The sequence below is a fragment of the Harpia harpyja genome, chromosome 3, assembly GCF_026419915.1.
Source record: "Harpia harpyja isolate bHarHar1 chromosome 3, bHarHar1 primary haplotype, whole genome shotgun sequence".
NCBI lineage: Eukaryota > Metazoa > Chordata > Aves > Accipitriformes > Accipitridae > Harpia > Harpia harpyja.
In genome coordinates this window covers 3,506,226-3,533,904 of record NC_068942.1, presented here as the reverse complement: position 1 = coordinate 3,533,904, position 27,679 = coordinate 3,506,226, and the positions used below count along the sequence as shown (strand labels likewise).

The 27,679-nt window shown below is 40.7% G+C and overlaps 1 long non-coding RNA gene across 5 annotated transcripts; it reads left to right on the top strand.

Annotated features, from left to right (window-relative positions):
- Positions 1-27,560, top strand: LOC128139169 (uncharacterized). 5 transcript variants are annotated; one of them, XR_008234258.1, is made up of 8 exons: positions 1-302; positions 585-669; positions 5,582-5,707; positions 16,546-16,668; positions 20,634-20,821; positions 23,761-23,830; positions 25,460-25,539; positions 27,001-27,560. It is a non-coding gene; the product is annotated as an uncharacterized LOC128139169 (long non-coding RNA). The 5 variants fall into 5 exon arrangements; XR_008234257.1 differs by lacking the exon at positions 585-669 and having other exon boundaries at positions 4-302; XR_008234259.1 differs by lacking the exons at positions 585-669; positions 5,582-5,707 and having other exon boundaries at positions 4-302.
- Positions 27,561-27,679: the final 119 nt, after the last annotated feature.

Sequence of the window (27,679 nt, the reverse complement as noted above, 5' to 3'; positions counted from 1 at the left end):
GGCCGGTGTCACGGCACTTCCGCCCCGGACCAAGATGTCCGCCTCCTCCCGCTCCTTTCCGTCGAGCTGTCGGCACTCTGCCCTGCTGCTCCGCCTGGCGGCCATGGTGCGGGAGGCCGCCGGGGCGCGGCAGGGAGGCGGCGGGCGGTAGCGGCGTGGCCCTGCCCCAGCTCCTCGGCGGGCTGTGGGCGCTGCTGGGGGATCCCCAAGCCAGCGGGCTCAGCGCCGGGGCCGCAGCGAGTGCCCCCTCCCCCCCCGCGCCGTGCCGCGGTGGTGCCGCCATCTCTTCCCGCCCCCGTGAGGTGAGGTGAGGTGAGGGGGCTCGGCCGAGGCGGCGCCTCCTGGGTGAGGGGAGAGCTGGGGCTTCGGCCTCTCTGCCCCAAGTTAAACTGCTGTTTCTGCCAGCCTGTGGGGTCTTAATAACTCTTAGCGGTGCGGGGGGGCCCTCAGGCGGGTGGGCGCTCGAAGCGCTGTCAGGTAGCGGCTGCCTTGTGCTTAGCTGCGGGGCAGCGTGGCGGGAGCTCGGCGCCGGTTCTCTGGTACCTCGGCGCCGGTGAGGAAGCCCTCCTCTGCCTTGTGCCTAGATTGCTGATGGCTGACAGGAGAGTGGTCCCGGGTGGTGACGCCTGGCTGGGCTGGAACAGTCGGCGGAGTTTCACGGTGGTTTGGGTATGTACGTAGGAGGGCCTGGTGTTAATCCTTAAGCAGCCGGCTGTGAGGATCGGCTGTAGTTTAGGATGTGTCGTCCCGAATCAAGAAAGAGGCGCTTGTGAAAGGAAGGCTGTGCAAGAATACCACAGTATTTAATAACGCCTGTCCTCAGGTAATGCTATGGATTCTGTATGTTCCTATGTTTCAGAATAAATGAACGCTTTAAGGCATCACGGAGAGTAGCTAAAGCATCCCTAGCAATGACCTAGTGTTTCTGACTGAGGCTCACAAAAACAGCTTGGGAAAGATGTATGCTGCCTTTTCTTGTCGATTTTATTCCACTCTTGAAAGAGCATTGAAAGAAATAAATTACTTTCCTTAACATGGAAACAAGACAGCCTCTGCTGAGGCTGCTGCTTACTTTCAGGTGAAGTGTCGGTTTAAGTAATAATGCCACATTGATTATTCTTTTTAAAAAAATTACATACTGTTTTCTAATGCCTTAAATAGCTAAAGGGCTCTGTGTGTTCTTCTGTGATTTCTTTAGGTAAAAAAATGGAAGTGAGGCAATTTGGTGGGTGGTGGTAGGGAGCTGGTTGGTTTCAGCTGTGTCTTGACAAATCAACTATAATCCAGACATGGAGGTTTAAGTACTAGGGAAGAAATGCAGCAATTGGTACTTTTTTTAATGTAGATCTTTATGTCTTTCTCAATCTGGGTTGGTTTTTTTTTTGGAACTTCCCTAGGGTCAACAGTATTAAAGGCTTCTGTGGCTGATCTGTTCTGCTGGCAGTCATGGGAACGGCTGATCTGTAAAGGTCCTATGCCTTTATGAAGTCTATACAATGTGTGTGTGTGTGTTTCTTCGCTCCCCTGACACCTGAAGAAGGCTAGGGTCCTCCAAATCTTATAAAATTTAGTGCCCTCATGGAAGAGAAAGTCACAGGTTACTTGTACCACCCAAGGAAGGAATTCAGCTGCTTAACTGTTGCAAGAGGCAGTAGTCAGTTGGGTGGTCGTCCGGAGCACGCTGGTCAGGCTTCCACTGTCTCACTGCCTTCAAGTCGGGTGCAGCACATCTTGCCTGTAACCCAGGTGGATAGATAAGGGAAACCAGGGGCTGGGGAGGAATTGTGGCAAAGTAAAGGGGGCAGAGATAGAGTAGGAACCTGCAGAGGAGCTCCTTGTAAGAAGCCTCATCAGGAAAAGCATGGATTCCTTTTGATCTGTTCAATGCGTGGGTTGGCTCACTTGCGATACGATGAAGAGGCTTTGTATGCTTGTGAGGCACAGTTCTTTTTGCAGCACATACGACTTGAACGGTGGTACAGAATGGACAGCCTCAGCTGAGGGTCCTCTTGGGAAGTACTATAACCATCATGTTTTATTTACATGAAGCCTGTGACTTATGGGTTCGCATTATGTTTAGGTTGTTGAGTGATAAACTGACAGTTGTGGCTGAAGACAACTTTGTAATCCCTGCCTGGCAGGAATGTGACAACTGTATCAGTAAATAATCTCACTGTGGTTTATCACTGGTTTGTTAATCAAATGCATTACATTGGGTTTGTGCATTTATTATTTTAGGATAGTATTGAATTTATGGCTCACTGAGCCAGACTTCACACAGAGCACTTGCTGCTCATGCTCCAAGCAACTTGATAGCTGCTCGTGAGAGCTTTTATGGTGCTTTAGATATCAGGGTTTAAGACTTTTGATTCTTCTCTGTATATTTAAAAAAATACAATACCTGTGAAGTATGAGAGATTCCTATTTGGTTGTCTTCTGAGACAGAGTGAGTGAGGAGTTGTATTGGGTTTGCATGGCAAGGTTTTGGTAGCAGGGGGGCTACAGGGGTGCCTTCTGTGAGAAGCTGCTAGAAACTTCCCCTACATCCAACAGAGCCAATGCCAGCCGGCTCCAAGTCAGACCTGCTGCTGGCCCAGGCCGAGCCCATCAGTGACAGTGGTAGCACCTCTGGGAGAACAGATGTAAGAAGGAGAGGGAGAAACTGTACAACAAACTGCATCCGGAGAGAGGAGTGAGAATATGTGTGTGTCGTGGTTTAACCCCAGCCAGCAACTAAACACCACGCAGCCGCTCACTCACTCCCCCCCACCCAGTGGGATGGGGGAGAAAATCGGGAAAAGAAGCAAAACCCATGGGTTGAGATAAGAACAGTTTAATAGAACAGAAAAGAAGAAACTAATAATGATAATGATAACACTAATACAATGACAACAGTAATAATGAAAGGATTGCAATGTACAAATGATGCGCAGTGCAATTGCTCACCACCTGCCGACCGACACCCTGCCAGTCCCCGAGCGGCGATTCCCCGCCCCCCCTTCCCAGTTCCTATACTGGATGGGACGTCCCATGGTATGGAATACACCGTTGGCCAGTTTGGGTCAGGTGCCCTGGCTGTGTCCTGTGCCACCTTCTTGTGCCCCTCCAGCCTTCTCGCTGGCTGGGCATGAGAAGCTGAAAAATCCTTGACTTTAGACTAAACACTACTGAGCAACAACTGAAAACATCAGTGTTATCAACATTCTTCTCATACTGAACTCAAACCATAGCACTGTACCAGCTACTAGGAAGACAGTTAACTATCCCAGCTGAAACCAGGACAGAGAGAGAAGCAACTCTGCAGACACCCAGGTCAGTGAAGAAGGAGGGGGGGAGGTTGTCATGGATGGAGTGACACACTTCACTCATAAGAGAGAAGTAGCAATATGTTTATTGATATAAAGCAGCGATTTAACAAAGTTTGATAGTAAATGCAACAGTGCTTTAACAAGATTCGATGGCAAGGTTCACTTGTTACTGCATAGAGGACAGGGTCAGACAAAACTGTCAGGGAGACCTTCCTCTTGAGTCATGAGGTTCAGAGCGGACCCCCTTGCGTTCTAAACTCCTTCTCAGAGAGGAGTTTAGATGCGGCTGGATCCGGACTTAGTCCCAGACTTGGTCAATGGTTTATGTCTAAAGATTCTATGTGCACAATCAATCCTTTATATCACTTAGCTAAGATTTCAAAGTTTAGCATGCTACTAATCACCGAGAACCTGTTGCAGCAAGGAATCTCTCAACCTCGAGGAGTAACCTTGAGAGGCATCCCTACTCAAGGAGGCATCCTGGTGTGTGCAGCCCCCTGCCGTGCGGGAGAGGTCAAGGGGCCCTGGGCTGTCCACTAGTTAGCGAGTAAGACAACTGATTTATATTTACAGACTGACTACAGGTGTTAGTTTCTTCCAAATTTGGCTTGAGTTGCACACTGACCAGCACTGTGGTTAGGTGAGCACGTTGTTCAAATTAGCCCTTGGCTATTGTATTGTTATCTGTCTCCCCCAAATCCACTTTGAGCTGAATGCAGCCAGCATGACCAGACATACCTGTTATGAGAGCTGCTGGTGGTTATTGCTTGAGCAGGGTTATGGGAAATACAGATCAGGTTTGGAGGGGAGCACACTGCCACAGAGGTGCTCCAGGCGCCGGAGCAGAGATTCCCCTGCAGCCCGTGGGGAAGACCATGGTGAGGCAGGCTGTCCCCCTGCAGCCCATGGAGGTCCACGGTGGAGCAGATCTCCACCTGCAGCCCGTGGAGGGACCCCACGCCAGAGCAGGTGGGTTCCCGAAGGAGGCTGTGACCCCGTGGGAAGCCCGTGCTGGAGCAGGCTCCTGGCAGGACCTGCGGATCTGTGGAGAGAGGAGCCCACAGAGCAGGTTTTCCGGCAGGACTTGTGACCCCGTGGGGCACCCACGCTGGAGTAGTCTGTGCCTGAAGGACTGCAGCCCATGGAAGGGACACATGCTGGAGCAGTTTGTAAAGAACTGCAGCCTGTGGGAAGGATCCATGTTGGAGAAGTTCGTGGAGGACTGTCTCCTGTTGGAGGGACCCCATGCTGGAGCAGGGGAAGAGTGTGATGAGTCCTCCCCCTGAGGAGTGAGCGAGCAGCTTCGTGGTGCTTTGTTGCTGGCTGGGCTTAAACCACGACAGGAGTGTATCTCTGTATATATGGCTAGATTGTGTGGGGTTTATTTGATTCAGTAACTTTCAGAATTGTCACTTTGAACTCAAAAGTTGGGCTGGCTGTTTCTGATCGGATGATAGTTAAGAAATGAGGGCCAATCTTCTTTGTCTTTACAGACTTCTGTGTGCTGGAGGGGAACAGTCAAAAGTATTTAGATTTAATTTTTTTCATTTTTAAGAGGCTATTTAGTTGTGCACTGCTGATGAACGCTTCTCTGACTAACAGGTATTTCATGGAATGCTGCCATCGAGTTACTCTGATTCCAGAAACCATACCGTGTGATGGCAGAAGTATTGTGTAGATTTAAATAATATTAACAGTTTTCCATTAAAATAAGTGAAATAAGGAATTTCAACTCTGAAGGAGCTGTGGAAAATAATTTGTCATTCATTACTAAAATGCTAGAGTTGTGAAATCCTGAGTCAGTAAAAGCTTTTCAGCTTTTAAAATGTTAATTTTGTGGCTTATTCTGGAAATGAAATGTATTTGGGCCTCTCAGTGCATCTTTTAAGTAAGATGCCTGGTACAAGTTAGTGGTGTTTACAAGTTCTTGTCTGATGTGGTGTTGTGGTAGTTTCAGTGCAGCATGTAAATATGCAGCTAATATGACAACTATAGAACATTATGATCTGTAACAGATCCGCTGGATAAATGTGAATCCTCTCTTTAAAGAGAGATGGAGAAGTTGCCTAGAATGTCCTTTTTGTATTGACATCTCTCCGAATCTTTATTCCATCACTCCTTTCTCTTTCATGCATGTATTTTTTTCTTTATTCATAGTTTTGGAGTTGTGTTGTGTGTCTGTGGTGGTTTGGTTTTTTTTAGAACAGTGTCTCCCAAATGAGTTTCAGGGACCAGAGTTAACTTTCCTATCATTTCCCTATTTGTGATGACAGGATCGGTTAAAGCTTCATCTCTTAGACCTCTCAAGAACCTGCTTGGCTCCTCTTAGTGACAGAAGCAGCCCCTGAGAGCGCTCTGACCTGCAGCCAGGTGCTGTTAATGAGCTGAGAAGCAGGCAGGTGAGTCGCAAGTGAAGTGACTTGATGTACATTTTCCTGACCCTGCACTGCCTTCCAGGGTCTGCCAGCTGCGCAGGGAAGCTGCTTAGGGAGCTGATCAAGGTCGTTATCACTCTTTGGCTTTTTGAGTTAAATAGTCTGCCGTGAGAATATGCTTAAAAAGACAATACAATAAAAAAGGTTAGGGATGGTAGTATTTCTGTGAAGATTTGAAATGATCGAGCTGAATTACAAAATCAAGGTAAATTTATACTGAAGTTCCTACAAAAGCCTTAACTGATATGCTTACTGACTTGATTTGTTCTTGAAGTACGTGCATCATGGCTCTTGGTTGCATTACTGATTAAGTTGAAAAAACAGATCTTCAATTTTATGCACTCCCTCCACTTTCTGTACATAACAGTTCTAGAACAGTCTAAGACTCCCAGGATGCCCCAGTATTTATTGTCCGACTCCCTTGCATGGGAAGGAACGTAGCCAAAGCACTCGGTGCTTCCACACCATCATTCTCAATTGGAGCACTAAATCAAAGTAGAAGTGATCATCTAGAATTGGAGTATAATGTCAAGAAGACCGAAAGCACAGCCTAGTAAATTAACACGCACATTGAAAAGGCGAGAATCAGTTTGCTTTTGTCTTTTAAGAAATTATGACCTGCCCCAAGAGAAATGTTTCATGGGAAAGACTGTTGGATTGAATGGTGATTGATACTTCTTTTTTTTTTTTTTTTTTAAGAAACTAAAATGTACAAGCCTAAACCTGTTCTTGTGACTCAAAAGACTGAAAACAGAGTATGTTTGTTAAAACAGATCTCAAATAAAGGCTTAAATTGTTGGATTAGCGGTGTGCCATTCTGGGTATTTGTAATACTAGCTCAGCAATTCCACTGGCAGGAAGAGCAACATGTTGTTTGGAAAGCTGTGCTAAGCTTTCTGACAAGGGCAGAGCAAGAATGAAAATACATAATTTAGCTCAATTTTGTAAATTGCTTAGCATTATTTAAAATTTTATATTACTTTGGTATTTCAAATAATTTCTATTAATGAAGAGTTACTAAAAATCTGTCCTCTCTCTCTACCCTGCCTTCCATATATATTAGCCTTCACCTAGCTACCTCCTCTGCTTTTCTCTGTTCCTCTGAGTTGTTTTTTTTTTTCCCTGTGTAAAGATTAAGCTCATGCATGCTGAAATCTGGGATTTTGGAATTTGTAAAAGTCTGTCCCCATAGCCCTAAAAATACATTGGGTTGCCTTAGTTGCATTTCTATTGGATTTGCTGTAGTTGCATTATATCTGCTTGACTGTCTTGTCCAATGTAGTATCTCAGACCACAGCCGCAGGGCGTGGTTAGAAGCAAAGGCAGGATTAATCTTTTTAGCTTAAAAGCCCAGTACTTAAAGCATACATACCCTTGGTTTGAGAAGTACTTGCTTTGGTCTTAAGGATTGTTCCTCTTATTTTTCTGCAGGAAAATGTAGTGTTTCCTAACTTACGGTATACCATGTCTACTGTCTAATTTATTAATGCATTATAGGTCACTTTGCATCTGATGAGATCTGTCTTATCAATTCTCTGAATTTATTTTTATCTTGGTGTTCGCCTTTTGAAAGATTGTAACTTCATCTTTTTATGATCATTCATCAGAGTTTCCTTCCACTTTAGTTTTCCTAGCTAGTTTTTCTTTGTTGGTTAGAGTGAAATTTAGAAGCATCTCAAATATGTAAGCTGTAAGTCAACCCAGCAAAACTGTTTCACTAACTTTTTAATAGGTAAGTTCCAAGAACCGGCTGTCATTCTTTCTGTTTTCTTTTTGCACAAATTGTCTGAGTAATCAGTCTGTCACATCCTAGTGAAAAAAACTGTGCCAAATATTATGACAAGTTTCATAAATACTTGTAGTTATCCTAAGACAGCAACAAAGTTTTAGTTTTTGGCTGTGTGTTTTTGCACTCAACTACTCCTGTCCTTAATTCTTACATTCATCTTAGCTTAACAGGAAGAAGAAAATTATCGTTGTGCTTGGTACTTCAGTGGCAGCCATCATAAACAGCTATAAAAACTTTAAGATGAACTGAAAAAAATTTTGTACTTACTGAAAAATAAGATTTTGGGGGAGGAAGAAGAACGTGTGTGTATGTTTACATTACCCAATATAAGCTCTTCTGATTTTTGCAGAATACAGTTGTCATCTATTCCTCTTTTAATTTCTTTAACTTTCTCCTCCTACTGTTTTCTGTCCCCAAATAATATTCTGTTAAGTTTTCTTTGCTGTGAACTGCTGTCCTTTTCAGTTCCTCGGTTGCAAGTTTGGGGTTTTTTTCTTGGCTGGAGGAAGGGTGTGTAGGGGAGTTGTTCTTTTCTAAGAATTGAGTTATTTAGTCTTACACTGAAGAACTTCTATGTATTAGAGACTTTGTGTTTACAGTAGTTTCTCAGTGGGTATCTGCGTATGCATAGTGCAATTTACTTGAACTGAGCATCTGGGCAGTTATCTACTTAGGGAAGCTGAGAATATAGCCCAAAGGTTTTACAGAGGCGTGTTTTTGATGGTTGTGAGGTGGATGGGAGGTGTTTGGGTTTTTCACTCTGGGGCTTTGTCCAAACTTGGAAACCTTAATTATCATTTAAACTTTAGAGTATTTGTAAAGGACCTTCAAATTATGAAGGCAGAAGATTTCTTTCTCTCCTTCCCCCTCTATCCCTACCTCCCAGTCCCATTTTGGGGAAAAACTTGAGTCTGTCTGGTTTTTTGACAGAAGGTCATAAGAACTTTGGTCACATCTGTGTCCAGTTCTGGCAGCTGAACATACTGTTGTCCTTGCTAATGCAAGTCTTAACTGTTTGTTTTGCCTTCTTATTTGGACACAGAGATGTCACTTAACTCAAACTTCGTCTTTATTTTTCATTTTAAATGACTTTCATAGAGCTACACAATATGAGTTGGGCTTTGCTAAGCAAGAACAATGTGGTTCTGGCAAGCACCAACATCCCTTTTTCAAAAAAGGACAGGAAAAGTTGCTGTGGAAGATAAAAAGGAAAGTAAGTAACTTTATGTTTCTATGTAAAAATATCCTGAGTTTGTTCATCAGTTTTAAATATTCTACTTAGGATATCTCACAGATCACTGATAAGGATGTGTTCTAGTCTTGGACTCTTGGTTAGTCATATTTACCCCGTAAGGTATGAGAGGCTTTTATCAAATGTTGCTGGAGAGCATCAGTTAGTATTGCCACTATTAAGTTATTCTGGTTGCAGACAGTATGACTACAGCTTTGGCAGTCCTCAGTATTTGCACTGTGGTACAAGACAACTTTCCATGGTGAGCAAGCTAATACATTATCTTCAGTTAAAAATGTCAAAAGACTCAAAGGCACAAACTGTACTGTCTCAGAAGGCACAATTGGGCATGATCCTGAAAAGATGGCATTTCTTACAAATCTCACATCTGTATCTAAAGAGCTGTATAAGCAGCACTCTCATTTTGGAATTTAAATATCCCATTTCAGTTAATGTGAATGTTAGCAGTGCACAAGCTTGCTTGTTCTGGTTCTTCAATCTCATTTTCCTTCTCCTATTCTGTCACCGGACGCGAAGGGGACAGAGAGGTTCTTTTAGGGATCCTGGCCAGAACGATGATGGCACTAACCTGTAGTCACAATTAAAACTCTATTTTCTCAACGGGATATTATGATTAGTATAGCACAGAATTTATGATTAGAACGCCACAGGATTTCTGCAGGCAGAATCAGTGTAGTACAACTTACAAGTAGTGTCATATACAGAATTCATAATACAACTTAACTTACAGTTTCTAATCCCCTCGACCCTCTTCAGGTTGGGTCCAATCTTAATACATGGTTTGCTGTATCAACACAACAATCATAATCTAGGCTTGAAAACCATACAAAAGAATTCAAGCCACTCCCTCAATCCCGGGAGGAAGCAGGCAACAGTGGAGGCGTCCCTGGTCCCCGGGGGGTCACAGGTCTCACTGTCGAGCAGCAGTTCGGGTCCCAGTTCCCCACTTGGGACTTGTAACCACTTGATTTTACAGACAGTTACGCTTGCCTCAGGGTCATCAACAGCACTTGGCTGGCCGCGTGCCTGGGACCTTCAAGGCCAGCAAGGCAGGGAGTAATCGGCCTGGGGCCCAGGAGCCTTGAGGCCGGTAGGGAGGGGAAGAAGAAATCTGTTTGGTTAGTCTGTTTGGTTCACGGGACCTTCAGGGCCTGATAATGAGGAGAAAGGGAATGGATATGTGACCCGCTCGGTCACAGAGAATGGCTGCTTGCCATGCTTGCCATTAGTTATGCTGACCACATTACCAGGGGTCGGGAGCAGGGTGTACTGGTCACATATACATGCTTCTTTCCTTTTCATGAAGCTTTCGAGAATGTGAGGGAGATGCTAAATAAAAGAACTTCTTAAGCAGTCGTTTTGTCTCTTTCTCACTGCTTTTATTCAGCGTTTTATTTTGGTTGTTTTAGGGACCTTTACCTTGTATAGAAATTGGTAAGCGTGATCCAGAGATCGGCAAGGTGTTAGCAGTTGTTCATCAGGTTCAAGGAAAACAGGATGTAATGGATTCCACACTTAAAACAGTATGTCCAATCCTTCTAAAGCTAGTATGTATCAAGACCTTGAGCACCTGGGTTCTTTCCTGGTTTGTGGGTGGGAGGTTTTTGTTTTCTTTTCTGTACCACCATCCTCAACAGTCAGAATCCTTCTTTGTTTGCGTACTGTTGGGAAACAGTCATTCCAGTTTTTCTCTTGATTGTGGAGAACTATTCCATTATGCAATTGTGTATCTGTCAGTTGCTACAGGGGCCTGCTTAATGGGATTGGACTGATCTGATAATGAAATGTGGTAGCCGACAGTCCGCTATGTGCTGCATTTCATAGGCTGGGCCACTGTATCTGTGTGATGTAAAGCACTGTCAGTTTTTAACAGTATTGAACCGCATTCCCAAATAATGTCCTTAGGATCCCAGTACTCACCAAATTAATAATAATTTTCTTTGTGTTTATGCATCTAGCAGGGTAGACAATTGAAGAAATAAGCTATCTGCTAAACTGAGGAACTCAAGTTTGAAAATTAGATCTCAAGTCACCTTCTAGCATGGGATAAAGTATCTTTTAGTTGTGCGTGGCTTCCTGAATCTGGAATAATTAGCTTAGACATCATCTTTTTAGATGCCTGAAGGTGGCTGAAATGTAGTATGCCTGGAGCGCCTTATGCTTGTTGCAGAGTTACTCAGTTACGTCTGATGTGCAATTGTGTTACGAGAACACATTTAAATTCTGTATTGTAAAAGAAAGTTGGGAAACTTAAATTGCCTAACATGTTCTTGTGCAACTTGAGGCTTTTCTAATAGAACTCCTGGTGGTGAAAGCCAAGGAGCCAGCTGAAGACTGATACCTCACTGAGACCTTTTCAGGGCTTTTGAGTACTTTCTTGAAGAGTTGACCTTTAAAGCTAATTCAGGAGGCTGTCAAGGCAAGTAGCTTGGACGTACATAATCTTTGCTTCTCCGGGTGAAGTACCATCTCTTTTCATCTGTTCAGGATGGATTTTTGGCTAACTTTCTTTCTCATGTTGCTTGTTTTTTTCTAAGAGAAACAGCTCCTGTAATACAGGACCTCCTTTTAATAAATACCACTGTGATAACTAAGTTCTGCCCTGTTCCCAGGGATTGAATTTCCTCCTGCTGCCTTTTTCCATAGCATTGCATTACAGACTTAAAATAAGCAAGTAGGGTGCTGCTCCCTCAGTCTAGGGAGTTCCCTGAATGTACTGTCTTCCTGTACATGAGGGCTTTTTGCTTGTTTGGTATAGCTTTTTTGCTGCTTATGACATTTTAATGAAGTGCTGTAACAGTCTTGAGAGATTATGTATTATGATGGTACATGACTCTTGCTAAACCAGTATCCTGATTTTTCACTATCATCTCTTTGCAGAGACTGCATGTGGTATAATGATATATATCAGATGAGGCTTGTGGAGGAAGGTAATTATCTTTTATTAGACTTGCTTATAATGGGACAGGGTGCCACACAAGCTTTTGGTCACACAGTGACCTCAAAGGTCTTATGTGCCCAGATGCACGTCAGGTCTTTTTTTGAGCTATATGAGTTAGTCTAATAAAAGGTATTACCTCTCCAAAGAAACATTGCCTGACTTGCAGCCTTCGCGATCTAAGGATGCAACAACCAGGCAACCATTACCGAGGCTGACCAACATGCTCTTCTGTCTACTGTTTCCAGTTCCCCCCTCTCTTGTTTGCCATACGCACTTTTCTTTTCAGGTCTAGGGTTTTTATATTCAAGATGTGATGAAGTCCTCTTTAATCAATGTGGTCTTTTCTTCAAGTAAATTGTGAAACAAAATTTAATTTGTCTGAACTGAAATGGAAAAGTTCACTTTGCAGTTCCTCTGGTATCTTTCAACATCACTTTAGAGCACGTTTTTAATAAATGAGACCCAGGTTTATAACTCTGGGAACCTAAAGATCATCCATGCTTCAGGTATAAGCATGTGTAATTTATCACTATGTCATATTCATTTGCTTTAAAACTTATTTGTGTTCATGAGCAACACAGTGCTTCATGGGATGACATTTATTGTTGCCTTTCAGTTACTAAGTGAAGGATACTAGAAACTTGTTTCTGATGCCTACTTTATGCAGGATGTATTTCCTGCTTGATATAATAGCTGAACTTAAAAGCAGTTTAACTAATAAGGTGTTAGGATGTGTCACTAATGATCTCTTCACTTGCCCTGTTTTATCTCCATAGATCTTCTCTGTTTTCATGTAAATAGGTTTTACTTCATGATGAAGGAAGCATTTGATGATTGTTTTGAGGAGTTTAGTGTTACTTACAAAATCCCAGTCTCCCCTCACCCTTTTTCTGTCAATGTTGGGCTTTTTTAAGATCTATTGAAATATTTCCCTTGAATTTTCCAGGGTGGTGGGGGGACCCTTTGGAAGGAAGTTATTGATCTTAAACAGAAGCAAATGAGGCATCGACAGCCACTGAGTGATGCTAAAACATAAAACTTTAGATAGTTTAAAATTGTGTGATTATGTCCAGCTTACTTATGTACCTCTGACACTGAGGAGTGTACTGGTGTCCACCTGTAATTGCCAGCTGTATGGACTTCTAAGACCTATTTTGGTTTAAATAAATAAGAATATCTAGCAGTGTTTTATATCACTACTCTTCAGAATTCCTTACTTATACCTGGTTATTCTGAGGTATTTCAGGTGGAATATTAAATGTCTTTCCTCCTCTCATAAATGAGTATGTGTGTGTATATATAAATAGTATCAATATGACATATCTGTCTAGGCAGCTAAGTGATCAAGAGGATGGAGCCAGCAAGGCTCCTTTGCCAGGGGTGTTTGCCATGATGGTTTTTATATTGCTAACAATCCCTGTATTACATCTGTTGCATTAGCAATAAAAAGTTTTGTGCTGGCAATGTAATGGCTAATGGCTTTCCAGAATGTACGTTGATTTTATTTTTTTTTTTTTAGTGTGGTCCAATTAGTTGCTGAGAAAATTGCTTCTTTTTTTAAGAGCAGAAAACATAGCCATAGTGCCCCAACATGTATAAATTTTCATAAACTGTGTGCATTTACTTTTCTAGCAAAACGTACAAACACTCCCCAAGTCTTCTAATCATTATCTGAAGAAGCCGGATTTCAGCGTGCTTTCAATGTTATTGAAATTACGATACTTTAGCAATTAATAGAATAATGGGGAATTATTTGCTATCCTTCTAGCTGTAGGCTTCTCCAAATACTATAGGTTTTTATTATGGCTCATTAATATCATATGATACATTAAATGAATTTTGGTCAGTTACCTGTAGATTATCCTTACCTTCACTGGGTATCAGTACTCTGACTCTTCCTTCACTTCACAACCTCTTCAAGTTATTTTTTTTATCCCTAATCTTAGGAAAGAGGAATTTAATAGAATTATTGCCACGTCGTAGTTCTGAGGTTTTTGTCTTACAATTATAAACAATAACTCTGATGTGTTGCTTGTCTTGATTATAAATGAACATCTAGAGTTAGGCTGATGTTGGAAGGATTAGTTCATATTAACTGTTGAGTCCAAGTGATCTGTTCTCCAGTTCATGCTCTACCCCCTCCCCAAATGTTGCATTACAGTCTTACAGTCAAACTCGAGGCCTGCCACAAAAGCAGTAAGTGAAACAGATGGTAAAACTTAACTTTCTGAGAACAACTGACCAGGTGTTTTCCTGCATTGATCTGTGTCATTAAAATGGTATCTCCTATAGGTTTCTCTCAGAATTTTAGTTTCTTTTTGTCAGATCCAGTCCAAGAAATGCTTTCTCTCTTGATATTGAAGTAATCTGAATGTGAGAGTAGTGGGGTTTTCTAACCTTTGCAAAATACACACATAACATGATAAGCGATTACTTGAAGAAAAGGCCTTTTGATTACAAATCATGAATTTGCTTCATAGCTATTTGAATGATTTAAATTTTATACTTCCATACAAATGCTTGTAAATGAGGGAAACCTTTTTCAGAACTTTTTTAACATAATAAACTTTTTGTAGTTTTTGAAATCTATGTCTGAATCTGTTTCTAGCCTCTTTCTGAATGGAACTCCTGGAAAATTCATGATGGATGAGAATACACGCATAGCGCATTTGCAAAATTAGCAGATTTAGGTTTGTTTTTACCAGCTATCTTTTGCAGGTCTCTTAAAAGTAATTAATGATCCACACACTTGAGACAGTGGTTGAAAACAGCCAGTCTCAAACTCCCATAAAATTTCTCATTTCTTTTTCTTCCCCCCCCCCCCCCGTGTTCTTAGCCAATAACTGTTCTACCACGAACCCTAAGAACTTACAGCTCTTCTCTAGAGTAACTGGTGGTGTTCAGCACATATTTGCTCTGTCATGGCTGGAGCTATGTTCAGTCTACACTTGAATTCATAGCTTATGGATAGATGTTACAATGAGCATAGTAGTTAATTAGTATAGAGTCAGTACTACTCAGCACTTTCTAAGGGTGTAGAGAAAGAATTCCCTTAGAGATTTTTCATTTTCCCCTGAGCTCTAACTCTCACTAATTTTTTAGCTTGATAATAATCATCATCACTTTTTGTGGTCTTAAAACAATACTAATGCAGATAATGGAGTTTTTAGAGTGTGTTTGTTTTTCTTATTACCAATGTGAGATGTAAATAATTTCATATGAATGAAGTAATGTATACAGCTGAAAAATATGGAGTAACTTTTGGGACCTCACTGTAAGAGTGCTCTTGCCCCATTCTGCATAGTACCAGTGCAGTTTTTGGGTAGTCTTAATGTTTTGGGGTTTTTTAAATTAAAAAAAAAAAAAAAAAAAAAAGTTTAACTGGATCAGTTCTGATGTAGTCTGATGTGTATTTTTCAGGGTCAAATATCTGATTTAAAAAAGCATATTCTTCATGGCATTCTGAAATTATGCCTTAGGTGACAGTAATTCTTACTACTTACATATGGTCATTCTAAATTGCTGTTCTTGAGAATATGTTTATTTTTAAGCATTCAAGTTAATATCATGCAGCATTGCAATGGCATTTGTTCAGTCTTGAGACAAAGAACCTCAAAGTGGTAGAAAAATATTTTAGTACTTGCACTATACTGTTAGCACAGCAATCTCAATATATGGAAATTGAGGAGTTGGCTTTTTTTATTAGACTTATTTGGAAAATACTCACTTCCCAAAAGATATACGACATTAAGTATTGCTATGCTACTTAATGCTTTATGTGAAACATTGAGAAAGAATGTTGTGTAACTTGAGTTTAATTTTTTATATACTAGTTGTATAGGGCTGTAATTTAGCAAGCAAGGATAGAATGTACTTAAATGAAAACATCTTTTTTTTATATATTCTTGGGATTGTTACCTGGGATTATTCAGTTCCCTAATGCATTTTGAAGTGCAAAATTTGTTTTCTGGATTAGTTTGAAAAGCTTTATTTACTCAAAACTCCTGGTACAATTAAAGTATTGATTGAAATGGAGTTTGGAGCCTTCAGAGGTGAGAGGGTTTTGAGGGACTGTATAAAAATAGTGTGCCTTGCTGAAAGAGTAGAAAAATTAACTTGGTGGCCTCACAGCTCTAGTCATGAGAGGACTGTGTTTCTTTCCATGACAGATATTAAGCTGTTGCTGCTCAAGCTGTTTGGATAATGAGGTTGACAGTTTGCCTACAAAGGTTCCCATAAAAACACTAAACAACTAAGAGGACAAAAATGATTGAGTTAAATGTAGTGATTATGATCAAAATGTCATGGAAAATTAACTTTTGTCTTGAAAAGGAAATTTGATAAATTCAATGTATCAGATTTCTGAATTTGAAAATACAGTGTTAGGAAGCCTATTCTTGATCCTTGTTGATGGTGATCAACTAATCCATGTTATCAATGGCTGAAGTTCAAAGCCTTCATATACTGTGTAATATCTACACTTAGAGTGAGCAAACTACTGGAGATCCATCCACTCTGTTGTCCCTTTAGCAATGCTGAAGCAAAGGCATCTTACAGGTTATTCATTACAGTCACTAGGTATCCTCATTTCCCTGTTTGTACCTCTAGCAGTCTTCTCCTCACATTCTTTGAATAACCTAAACTTAACTTGGGTAAGTTCTTGTGTAATAAATTAAATAGGACCATATAGTTTTATTTTTATTTTGTTTTACAGTGAATAAGGATTCAATTATTTCAAAGAAAATGGCAGCTTGGTATAGGGCAAAGGTTTTTTTGCCTACAAGCAACCACTAAGTTGCCATTTTTTTTTTTTCTTTCAGAGTTTGGAAAAATCAGAGTGATGGGACAGGAAGCAGAAACAAAGTTGAAGCTGGAGATGGTGGCCTCAATCAATGAAGAGTTGGAGCAGATGCATCTCAGACATAGAAAAGGATGGTTGAAGAGTAAGATCAGTGCATTTAATTTTAAGGGGAAAACAGTATCAGAATTCATAGATCTATCTAAGCAAGGAAAAAGACTGATCTTGGAGTTGAGCGTTGTTGGTCTCTGTGTAATGAGGGGACAGCTTTGCTGTAAGCAAGTCAAACTACTATCTTTCCTCGTTGTTTCCTGTTTGCCTTCAGCTGTCTCTGAAGTTGTTCTGGTTCATGGCAGTTGGTTCAGCATGTTCTAGCTTGTGATCATAGCTGGTTTGCGTTAGCTGTTTTTGAACTAAAAAATGGGTCAAGTAGTAGGAGAACAAAAGAGTATTATGTGGGGCAGGAGGGTATGTTGGGAAGGGTTAGTAGGCATTCCATATGTTTGCATGTGGGAAAAGAGGAATGAGATTGCTTGGAAAAAGTGTGCCACCCCGTTTCCCTGTCTGGCCTACTCTACTCATGAGTTAAGAAGAACGAATGGAGTTTCTAAAAGCTCTATTCACATAAAAGGGGGTTGGGAGCAGTCCCTTATGTTGACAGGAACAAGGGTGAGAAAAGGGACCCTTTTTCTGTCTCTGTGGAGACTTCTTCCTTACAGGCCTGCTGATTCCTTTTCACTTGGCAGGTTATGAGTTGAAAAGTGAGTCTTTGGGTTTTCTGTTTGTTTGGGTTTTCTGTTTGTGTTGGAAGTGGAGTTAAAGCAGAAGCAGGCAGTAGTGAGGGGAAAGTGTTCAGTGAATGTAAGCTATTGTCGTCCAACAGTTGCTCCAAATGAGTTGTGAGACACGTGTATTTTAGTTCTTGCTGTTGACTGTGAATGGAGGTCTGCCGTGCACAAAAGCAAAGGCTTCAGAATGGCAGCTTGGGTTCAGCGTTGGTCTGAGGTGGGAACATTTTTGTTTCAGCTCCCTTTCTGATAAGAGGGCAAATGCTAATTCTTAGTGCAACTCCTCTGTTGCATTAAGAACAAATGTTCTAGTTATGTTTTTAAAAGGGAATTGAAGTAGTATTCAGCATCTGGGTATACCAGAATGAACACGCATTGTGGACTCTGAAACTTCCATCTGAGATGCTAATGAAATATTTCTTCTGGAACAAAACAAAGACATGTGAAGTCATTGTTTGCTGCTTTGAATCAACTGTAGTTCTTTCAGAGAGTTCAGTAATACTTGAGACCTGTCAGGTAAAATCTAACAAACTTGAACCATACATCTTTTGGTTTAAATGTGCCTTTCTAGAATATGCTTAAGAGTGTTTTAATCCTTGACATATGTTTTTGCTGATGTCAGGTTACCTCACAGACTCAACGGCAGAATGGCAATTTACTGAAGGTTTTTAATATGGATTAAGTCTATTGCATTTCCCTCCATGTTTTCTGATGGGCTGGAGTTAGAGCTGTTGAGCAAAGGTGTCCTGTTTTGATTCCATGCTTTAACTACTTTGCTACAAAGCAAAAGACCAAGTAAGTCAATAGGAAGACCTCGGTTGTGTTTTAACACCAAGAGAACAGAAAATCAAGAAAATGTAGTGATTGCCATCTGCATACTCTTGTAATTGGACCTGATTACCCTAACAGTATGAGTTAGCACTTCAACAAGGCTGAGATTGAGAAGCTTGTCTGCCAGTCCTGAAGAATTGAGAGTGTAACTAACTGATTTCACATCTCTGCTGCAGGGTATGTGAAGCTACCACCATTTTATAAACAAAGTGAAAATTAGATTAAGATTTGCACAAGGCTATGGTGTCATTAAATTACGAGTTTATCACCCAGTACCATGCTACAGTCAGTAGACCTTGTCTATTGTGTGGCAGTTTGAAGTGTTTATATTCCTTAAAAGACTTAGCTCTCCTAAGTCTCCTTAGGCCAGTTGCAAGATCAATGACTCATTCTAAGAAATAATCTATTCCTGGTTGCTATCTTCAGTTTAAAGTTATGGAAAAAATTGCTTGCTTATTGACTATTCACTATGCGCACACACAGAGGCACCCATGTTCTTCCACCCATGTTGCCTGTGGCTTCCAAAAATGCTGAAAATGAACATTACTTGACTTGAAATTACATGGGTTTGTGATAACAAAGACTTTTACTTACAAGAAAATACTTTGCTTTAGTAAAGACCTTCTCCCTTTTTTACTGCTCTGCTCATACAGCTTGAGAGAGAATGTGCATCTGCATAGTAGTACTAATACAGAGGTTAAAACAGAACTTAGTCTGTAGAAAGAGACTACAACTGAGGTGCAAGACAAGTCAGTCATTTAGGAAAAAATAGTCATGGGCTATATACAAACCAAAATTTGCTTCGCCACTTGCATTTCAACTCCTGTCTGGCATGGTTAGTAACTTTAACAAGGAAAACTTTAACTGGGTATATGTTATCCTAAGGTTTGTGTAAAATGAAAGAAACTACATTGCATAAAATACGAGTTTTATCTAACAGTGAAGCATGTGGCTGACTGAAGTCACCTTCAGGGTTTTTTTAGTAGGTCTGAACTTTTGCCATCGTTAGCTTTTATTGGAACGCTTCTAAATAACACTATTTGCTGTTGCACAGCATATGGTGTGTTAATGCTTTCTTTTTATTTTTAGTATGCCAGAACTATGTGTTCCTCCCTACAGCATGAGATGGCTTTCCTTGTTCACATTCCTTGCAGTCCATCTGCCTATAAATGTTTTTAGAGTACATTGAATGATGATGCTAAGATACTGATGTGTTAAGTCATTAACAATAAAAATCAAACATAAAATTTTGTGGTGTATTTGGCCCGAACACATTCCACTACCACCCCAAAATCAAGTAGCCTCTGGTTTTTAACTAAAATCTTATTTGGAAGCTTTTAATCTAAAATCAGCATTTGTCACATTTGTTGAGAGCATCTTTGGGAGCAAATCTGAAATTTCTCGTGTAGAATGCCTAGTGTTTTGTGGAGAGGAAAGATCAAAAGATTACTTGTGATTAGGGCAGGCAGTGTAAAACAAGTTATCTCAGACTTGGGGTGAATCTGAGTGTTTTTTCCAAGTCATTGCGAAATGAAGGAGCCTGAAAGAGGATACATGCCTGTTAGACACAATTCAACTAGTAAATTATGTTTTCTGAGAGGTGGGTGATTTTTTCATTGGATAATCCTCATCCAAAACGAAACTATTGCTTTGGGATGTTGTGGTATAAAACACTGCATATTTGCAAAGCAGCAGAGTTGCCACCTGTTCTTGCTTTACTTTAGTGGTTATTGATCTAAAAATACTAACAAACTTACAGTTGCCTGTAGTTCACAAGTTGTATTTTTCGCAGTGGGCTCCTCAGGATTGTTGAGCGTACTTTAGAAGTAATGCTTCCTCTGGCAGACCCTTGAACTTAAACTGCTGTTAAGCAAGAGTCCCAGATCTTGTGATCCCACAGTGGAAAAAGGGAAAACAGGTGGTAGGGCTAGATATAATGGTTCTTTCCATTTTCACCAGTGTCTGACAGCTTGCCCTAGGAAGCTTTCTCCTTAGAAAAGAGATAAAATAATAAATAGAACTGGCCAGGCATACACAGTGCCTGTCAGCCTCTGACTTCTGCCATCTGCAGAATAAATCCTTGGGTTTAAGAGTTGGTCCTTCCCTCATTTATGCAGCAACAAACAATTTTATTCTTTGCTTAAAAAAAAAAAATCTTATCAGTATGTGGCATGCTTCATTCAGTAATGCTGTAGTTAAATGTGTTGTCTGTCAACGCCTATGTATAACTTTAAAAGAAAATCTTGAGTAAACAGTTGATTCATAGCAATACCTCTGTATTCTTCACCAGTTCCAGATCAGTATCTAAATAGTAGAGCAGCATACACCCACAGTCTTGTATGTAGTAATACTTTTGTATTTAATATCAGCATTTTCTAACACAGTTCATTTTTTCCCCAGGGTACAAAAGGGTTTAAGGTGAGGATTCTGTGCTGTTTGAGTTGGTATAGACAGCTTTGTACAAGTAAATGGCCATTGTTCTCATTAACAGCTGCTCAGGGATGAGCAGAAACCACCATATCACTGGCACAAATCTAGATTACATCAAGAAAGAAGGAACATGCAGAACTGATGCTGCTTCATCTGGATTAGCAAGGCAGATACTAAGTCAGAACCCTTCAACACTCAAATGAGCATTGTATCCAGGTTTGGATCTTCTTTGGCAGAATGCTTGGGAAAGTAAGTCTTAAATATCTGCGCATAACATGCCACTTCTGGCATGTCAGTATCCCAAATTTGGTGGGTTAACCAAACTCTTTTGTAAAAGCATGGCTGTCTACCCCCCTTTATATTAATTTCCTCTGTGATGCAGCCTTTTCTTCAAACCCTCGTGCTAGTGAATAAGTATAGTAGTGTCTAGCTTATATGACTTATCTCAAATGGGTATTTAAAGGGTTAGGCTCTGATTAAAATCCCACAGATTCTATACTTTAGGTAGTAGGGTGACTCAAAATGCCTTTGTCAGATGTCTTTAACCTCTCCAGCTGTCCTGTCAGTGAGGATGAGTCAGAAGCTGGAGTCCTACAACTAACACTCACTAAATCTGGAAGGCTCAACTGTTAGCATAAATTATTTGGCAGCTTGGGGCAGGATGTGGATTGGTGCATTACTGAGGTGACAGCAGCCTTTCTGGAGTGCTGCTGCATCTTTCAGAGAGGAGAGGAAAGTCTCTTGGTCCTTTGTTTTATTCTACACTGACAGTGGAAACAGTATTTTCCAGGACAACTGAGCTGATTGTGGGCTGATATTAGAAATAGTATTCATGGGAACTTCTCAAGCTGGTTGTATGGTGAACACTTTGTTCACTTTCTCCGCAGAAACACTAAGTCTGGTATTTGGGTGAAGGTGCTGAACTTCTAGCGCATGTGTGATACAGGAGGTGACTGGTCTGCAGTCCCCCTGAGCCTGAAAGAAAGTAGGTGGCTGGCCCAGTCAGAAGGGTCTCCATTAAGACTTGGGCATCCCTCCTGTTAGTAGAAATATATACGGTGTACGTGCAAACTGAGTTCATGTGTTCAGTCCTGATGGATCCACACCTCTGTCACCGGACGCGAAGGGGACAGAGAGGTTCTTTTAGGGATCCTGGCCAGAACGATGATGGCACTAACCTGTAGTCACAATTAAAACTCTATTTTCTCAACGGGATATTACGATTAGTATAGCACAGAATTTATTATTAGAACGCCACAGGATTTCTGCAGGCAGAATCAATGTAGTACAACTTACAAGTAGTGTCATATACAGAATTCATAATACAACTTAACTTACAGTTTCTAATCCCCTCGACCCTCTTCAGGTTGGGTCCAATCTTAATACATGGTTTGCTGTATCAACACAACAATCATAATCTAGGCTTGAAAACCATACAAAGAATTCAAGCCACTCCCTCAATCCCGGGAGGAAGCAGGCAACAGTGGAGGCGTCCCTGGTCCCCGGGGGGTCACAGGTCTCACTGTCAAGCAGCAGTTCGGGTCCCAGTTCCCCACTTGGGACTTGTAACCACTTGATTTTACAGACAGTGCTCTGTGCACAGTTACGCTTGCCTCAGGGTCATCAACAGCACTTGGCTGGCCACGTGCCTGGGACCTTCAAGGCCAGCAAGGCAGGGAGTAATCGGCCTGGGGCCCAGGAGCCTTGAGGCCGGTAGGGAGGGGAAGAAGAAATCTGTTTGGTTAGTCTGTTTGGTTCACGGGACCTTCAGGGCCTGATAATGAGGAGAAAGGGAATGGATATGTGACCCGCTCGGTCACAGAGAATGGCTGCTTGCCATGCTTGCCATTAGTTATGCTGACCACATTACCAGGGGTCGGGAGCAGGGGGTTCCGGCCATACACCTGATGCTGGTTTTGGTTGCGCTGTCCTACGGGTGTTAAGTAGAAACACCCCTCCTCACAATGAGGATAAAAAAAGACATTCACAGAAAGTCATCCTGTGCAAACCATGGTTAGAGCCTGTATGTCAGATCTGTGGCCTTCCCTGCCTTTGAGCTTTCGAAAGGAGAGCTCTGTGCTGACTGGCAACTGCATACACAGCACAAGAGAAGAGTGGTTTTTTCTCTTTTCAAGTTACATCATCTTGATTTAGCCATAGTTACAGACTGCTACTGTCAGGTTATAGGTGGTTTGGTTTTCCTTTTTCCGGAGAAACTCCACAGATCTAACAGTAAGGTTTTGTAAATTTTAAATGAAACCTCGATAGACTTGTCATTTTAGGTCTATAGGCATAGAGAAACATTGTTTTACCTGTATTTTGTTGATGGTTACCTTGGCTGCATGTTTGAGTACATTTGTGTTTTGGTTTTGCTTTTAGTATATTGCTAAAACTACTACACAAACAATGCTTTCATTTTACTTCCACAATCTCTCCTACAGGCTTCAATAGAAGTGCAGACAGGAAACAAGATTTAGCCCTAGCCTTTTAATGCCATTTTAGTTGTCCTCTTAAAAATACAGCTTTTACAGTGGTAATCATAAAATTTTCAACTGGTTTTGGAGATTTTTTTTTTTTTTTAACCTAGCTGGATTTGGAGTACTCTGCTGAATAGTTGTGAAAAGAAACTAGTCTGTATAATAAAGTTACTAAGCCTGAGATCTGCTTTAGTCAGGGTCAGAATAAAACAAACTGCAATAAAAATGTTCAAGTTTACTAACTAGGAAAGAGTATCTTGACAAAGCAAGATTTTGAAAAGTTAGGGAAACTGGCAAGCTAAAAGGGCAGACAATCTTTTGGTGTAAAGGCTTGCTGAGGAGACAGTTAATGGGATTGGATAAATCTCTTAAAAATTAACCTTTCTTCTGGCCTCAGAACAGATGCAACTTTCCTGGAAATGGTAGGGGAGGCATGTAAGAAAGTGAGAATAAGGCAGCACACCAGTGGTATTTTAGGACTGAGCAAGGGTACGCTCTATAGAAAGTATCCCTCATGTTTTCCGCAACTTAAGGTGTTTTCTAAAATTAGTGGAACAGTTGCTGTGTGTTTGGATTTAATTCCTACGTTTGTTTTCACTGTTGGAAAAAACTTGAAGAAAACTGGTCTAAAAGTATGGGTTTTTCCATGCCTGAAATTATGCACTGTGTTATCACACACAGCTTACACCCAGGTTTACTTTCTCTTTCCAGAATACAGCCATCTAATACAGATTGGGTACTCGGGCATCGGAGTAGAAGCTGTGAAAATCAAGAACATGTAGTAAGAAAAAATACTGTATTCTTCTGCCTGCTGTTTATTTACATAGAGATTTCTTATAACCCAAGGCTGTATTGTTTCTAATACTTTCGTTTTCTTGTTGACACAGATTTTGTTTTGGCACTTGTCTGTGTTGATCAGGAAAATACCAAACACTTGGAATATGGTTTAACCTAGGCTTCATCTGATGATTTAAAGTATTTGAAAACAGAATTGTATTGCTTTTTATTGTACTTTACCCCTCTTCATAAATCCTTCACTGTGAGGAGAGAATCTCGAGCTATAATATGCCCTAACTCAAGATTCCTAGCTCTTCTTCCTAGCACTCCTAGACCATTCTTTCAGGTGGGATGATGCAACTGCTTTTGCATCTGAATTACCTGAGCTGGATTATAGAAGTGGTACGCTTAAAAACTTACTTTCTCCCAAGTGTTTAAAGAATTTGTGTGTGTGTGTGTGTGTCTGTTTTTAGTTTATTTGGGGTTTTTTAATCCAATTTGCCTTGATGTCATAGTTATTGCAGCATAGTACTGGAGGTGGCACAGCAGGGAGGGAGTGGAAAGGATTGAATAACATGGCATTGTAGGGGAAGGTAGGGAGGGGAAAATGTTACCAAACTAGAGCCTTTTATGCCCTGAGGTTGCTTGCAGTCTTCTCTCTGTATGTTTTTGAAGGAGCAGGACCTAGCTGAAGAGAACTAGAGGACAGCAGTTTCTGAACAGTAACATGGGGGAAAAAGCTTTGTTTCTTCACGGGGGGAAAAAAGATGATTATGTTTACGGGGCTGCTTTAGTAATATAACTAGTAAATCTGCAAGTGGAATGTCCTAGTGGTCCTCTATGTGTGTGACTGGCTTGGTAAAAGAAGAATTAAGCATACAGCTTTAGAGTACAGATTCTGGTTCATGATACTTGTCACTAATACAGAGCACCATAGCCTAAGACCTGTTCCTCAGCACTGAGTGATAGACCTTAATGATGAGTAGGGAATTGAAAAAAATATTAATTTGTTATTTGTAATGTCCCTAAAGGAGGTGACTTTGGGATATGATCGTAGCTCTTACCTAGAGTAGGGGAGAGGAAGAAGTGGTACATTGCTGAGACTACATTAAAGTTTCAGGATAAGGCACCAAACACTTGCAAACCACAGACAGAATCTGCCAGAACTGTGAAGTCCATATGCTCTGTCTGTATTTAGTTCTTAATCTGCAAAATATAGAAGACTACCAGTTGCAGCTTTGTCTTTTTTTTTTTTTTTTTTTTTTTTAAACGTACACCTTCAGCATAATGGCCAATTTGTGTGGGAAAGAATAAGCAGCCTAGCAAGGAAAAAACGTTGATGCAAATTCAAAAATAGCTTGATTACATTTTACTAACTAAACAAAGGTGATGACAGCTGCAATTGCAGTTGCAGCATAGATAGCATTTCAGTCACTAGCTATCCACTGAACTGTGGTGTGTGGCTGCTACAGCAGTAGTTTTAACCAAACTGGGAAGAAAATAGCAGAATCCCATGAAAACTACAGCAAGTCGTTATTTTCCATAGTATCTCTCACAGTACAGGTAAACTAGTAATTTGTGTCACATTTTTGGAAATCAAGTGATTTTCTTTTCCTTTTATAAAAACTTACAGGAATCTGAACGAGCAATGAATGAACAACAGTGGATTAGACACAGACGTGGAAGGTAACAGTTTCACCTGTTCAGTTTCAGGTAAATTAGATTGACATTAACCAGTTTGGTTTGATCTGTTTTCAGCCTGAGGGTTTTCCAGTTTAAACTGGCTGCAGAGAGTTGTTAAGTGGTCATTAGCGTGGGGAGAGGTATGAAACAACAGGCTCCACAACCACAGAGCAGGTGTGTTTTGTCCATTCATATCGTATCTCTGAATGACCTTAAGAAGCAGACTAATGTAATCTAATTTATTCTTGAAAATAAACTTGATTTTAAAATTTAATAAGAACACTGTTAATTCCACATGTCAAATATATGGTTAAAGCTGCTTATTGGTACTTTGTGAAGAATTTCTACTATGCTTTGTGCTTTTGATAAGAGTAAACCAATGCAAGGGATGTTCTTTGAAGTATTGCCAGAATTGAGCTGGCAGAACACTTATTTTATGGACATCCTAATGTTTGGAATGTGAAATAGCATGAAATGGAGGCCTTTGAATAACTAAATCATGGATGTAGCATATGCTTGCTAAACTAGCTTCAGGTTAGATAAAAGCTTCTTTTCATGCCTTACTTGGTTTGATTTATGAGCCCTTCATTGCCATAATGTTTATAACTTCTATGTTATAAAATCCTTCTTGAAGAAACAAAATCTTGAGAAAATTGTGCTAACAGTTTGTTGTATCTACTTTTCATTTTGGAATAAAACAGTATTAAGCGTGGATGACCAAATGAACACAAACGCTTAGGGTTTTTACCACAGGGATTGTTTTTCCACAGTTACCAACACATGGCCACAGCAAACTGCTCTAAGCTTCTATAAAGTTTTCTGCTAGGCATGCTGCCCATGAAGCCTCCTTGTCTTTTATCCCAAATCTACCATCCTTCCAAAAGCTTTAATAAAAAGATTAACTTTGCAGAAAGCCTGAAGATCAGATAAGAAATGGGTTTAGACTCAGATTTATTGGGGGGGGGGGGGGCTCCTTTTTAAAGGCGGGGGGGTGGGTTACGGCTTCAAGCATTTTAAGACTGGAATTTTTTAATGAAACTGACTGCATTTAATTGAATGCTATCTTAGCTTGTTTAAAATATACACTTTCCAAGGTTGTAACTCTTTTCCTCATAGTATGAGAAAATAGTCTTTTAAGATATGCTGAGCATTTTCATGGAGCATAGAAGATCTTGTCTAATTGGGAAAAGCCTAAATCAAGTATTCCTCATACATAAGCAAATAAGAAATGGATACCTCTTCCGTGCTGTTTCTATAGCAAGCTATCTTGAAGGGTTAGTAGTAAATATGAATGTAGGTCTGCATTCTTCTTTCAAGAAAAAAAGCCATTGATCATGAATGGAAGTGGGTTTCAGTTATCATCGCTTAATTTTAAATATGCTGTGGGGAACAGTTATCATAACTTAATTTCAAAACTTACTGCCAGTCTTTATTGTATCATTGTCTATTAGATATCCGGTGTGCTGACTGTGCCATCTGGTTTTCCTGCAGGGCGTGTGGAGAAGAGAAGGAAAATTAATCACTTAGCCATCCAAAAAACTGAACAGGACTTGAATCAGATGCACAAGGACAGCGTAAAACTAACTGAAAGGATATTGGCTTTGGAAGAACAATATCTTCAGAAGCTCTCTGAAATGTCATCTACCTTGCCTCCTCTAGGCAGTTTCGTCATGGAACACAGCAATCTCAAAGGCTGTCCCTGGTTCAAGGAGGATTAATTTAAAGCTAGGCCTCTTAAGGGCACTTTTAATTCAAGGAGATCCTAGTATGTTGGATGTAGCAGAGTTGGGACTCCTAGGAACACTTCCAGTTATTTAAATGGCATAACACCTTTCTTAAAGGCAGAAGGCTTGCATCAAATTTGGCTGTGAAGTGCTGTGCACAGTGTTTGATACTACGGACGTTCCAGGATGGTTTGTTTACTTGTGGCATTCTGTGCTTGTTTGGGGGGCAACCTATGTGCAAGCTCAGTGACTGATTTGTCTTTTGCTTTCATAGGGATCAATACAGACAAATCAATAAAGATAACTGGATCTGAAACGCAAATGAGAGTTGCAGGATGACGGTGTCATTCTTTACTACCTTATCATTGCCAGAACCTTCACATGTCATGCATTTCAGTCAGGACAAATAGCGGTCACAAAGAGAGGAGAGTATTGCCTTGAAATCT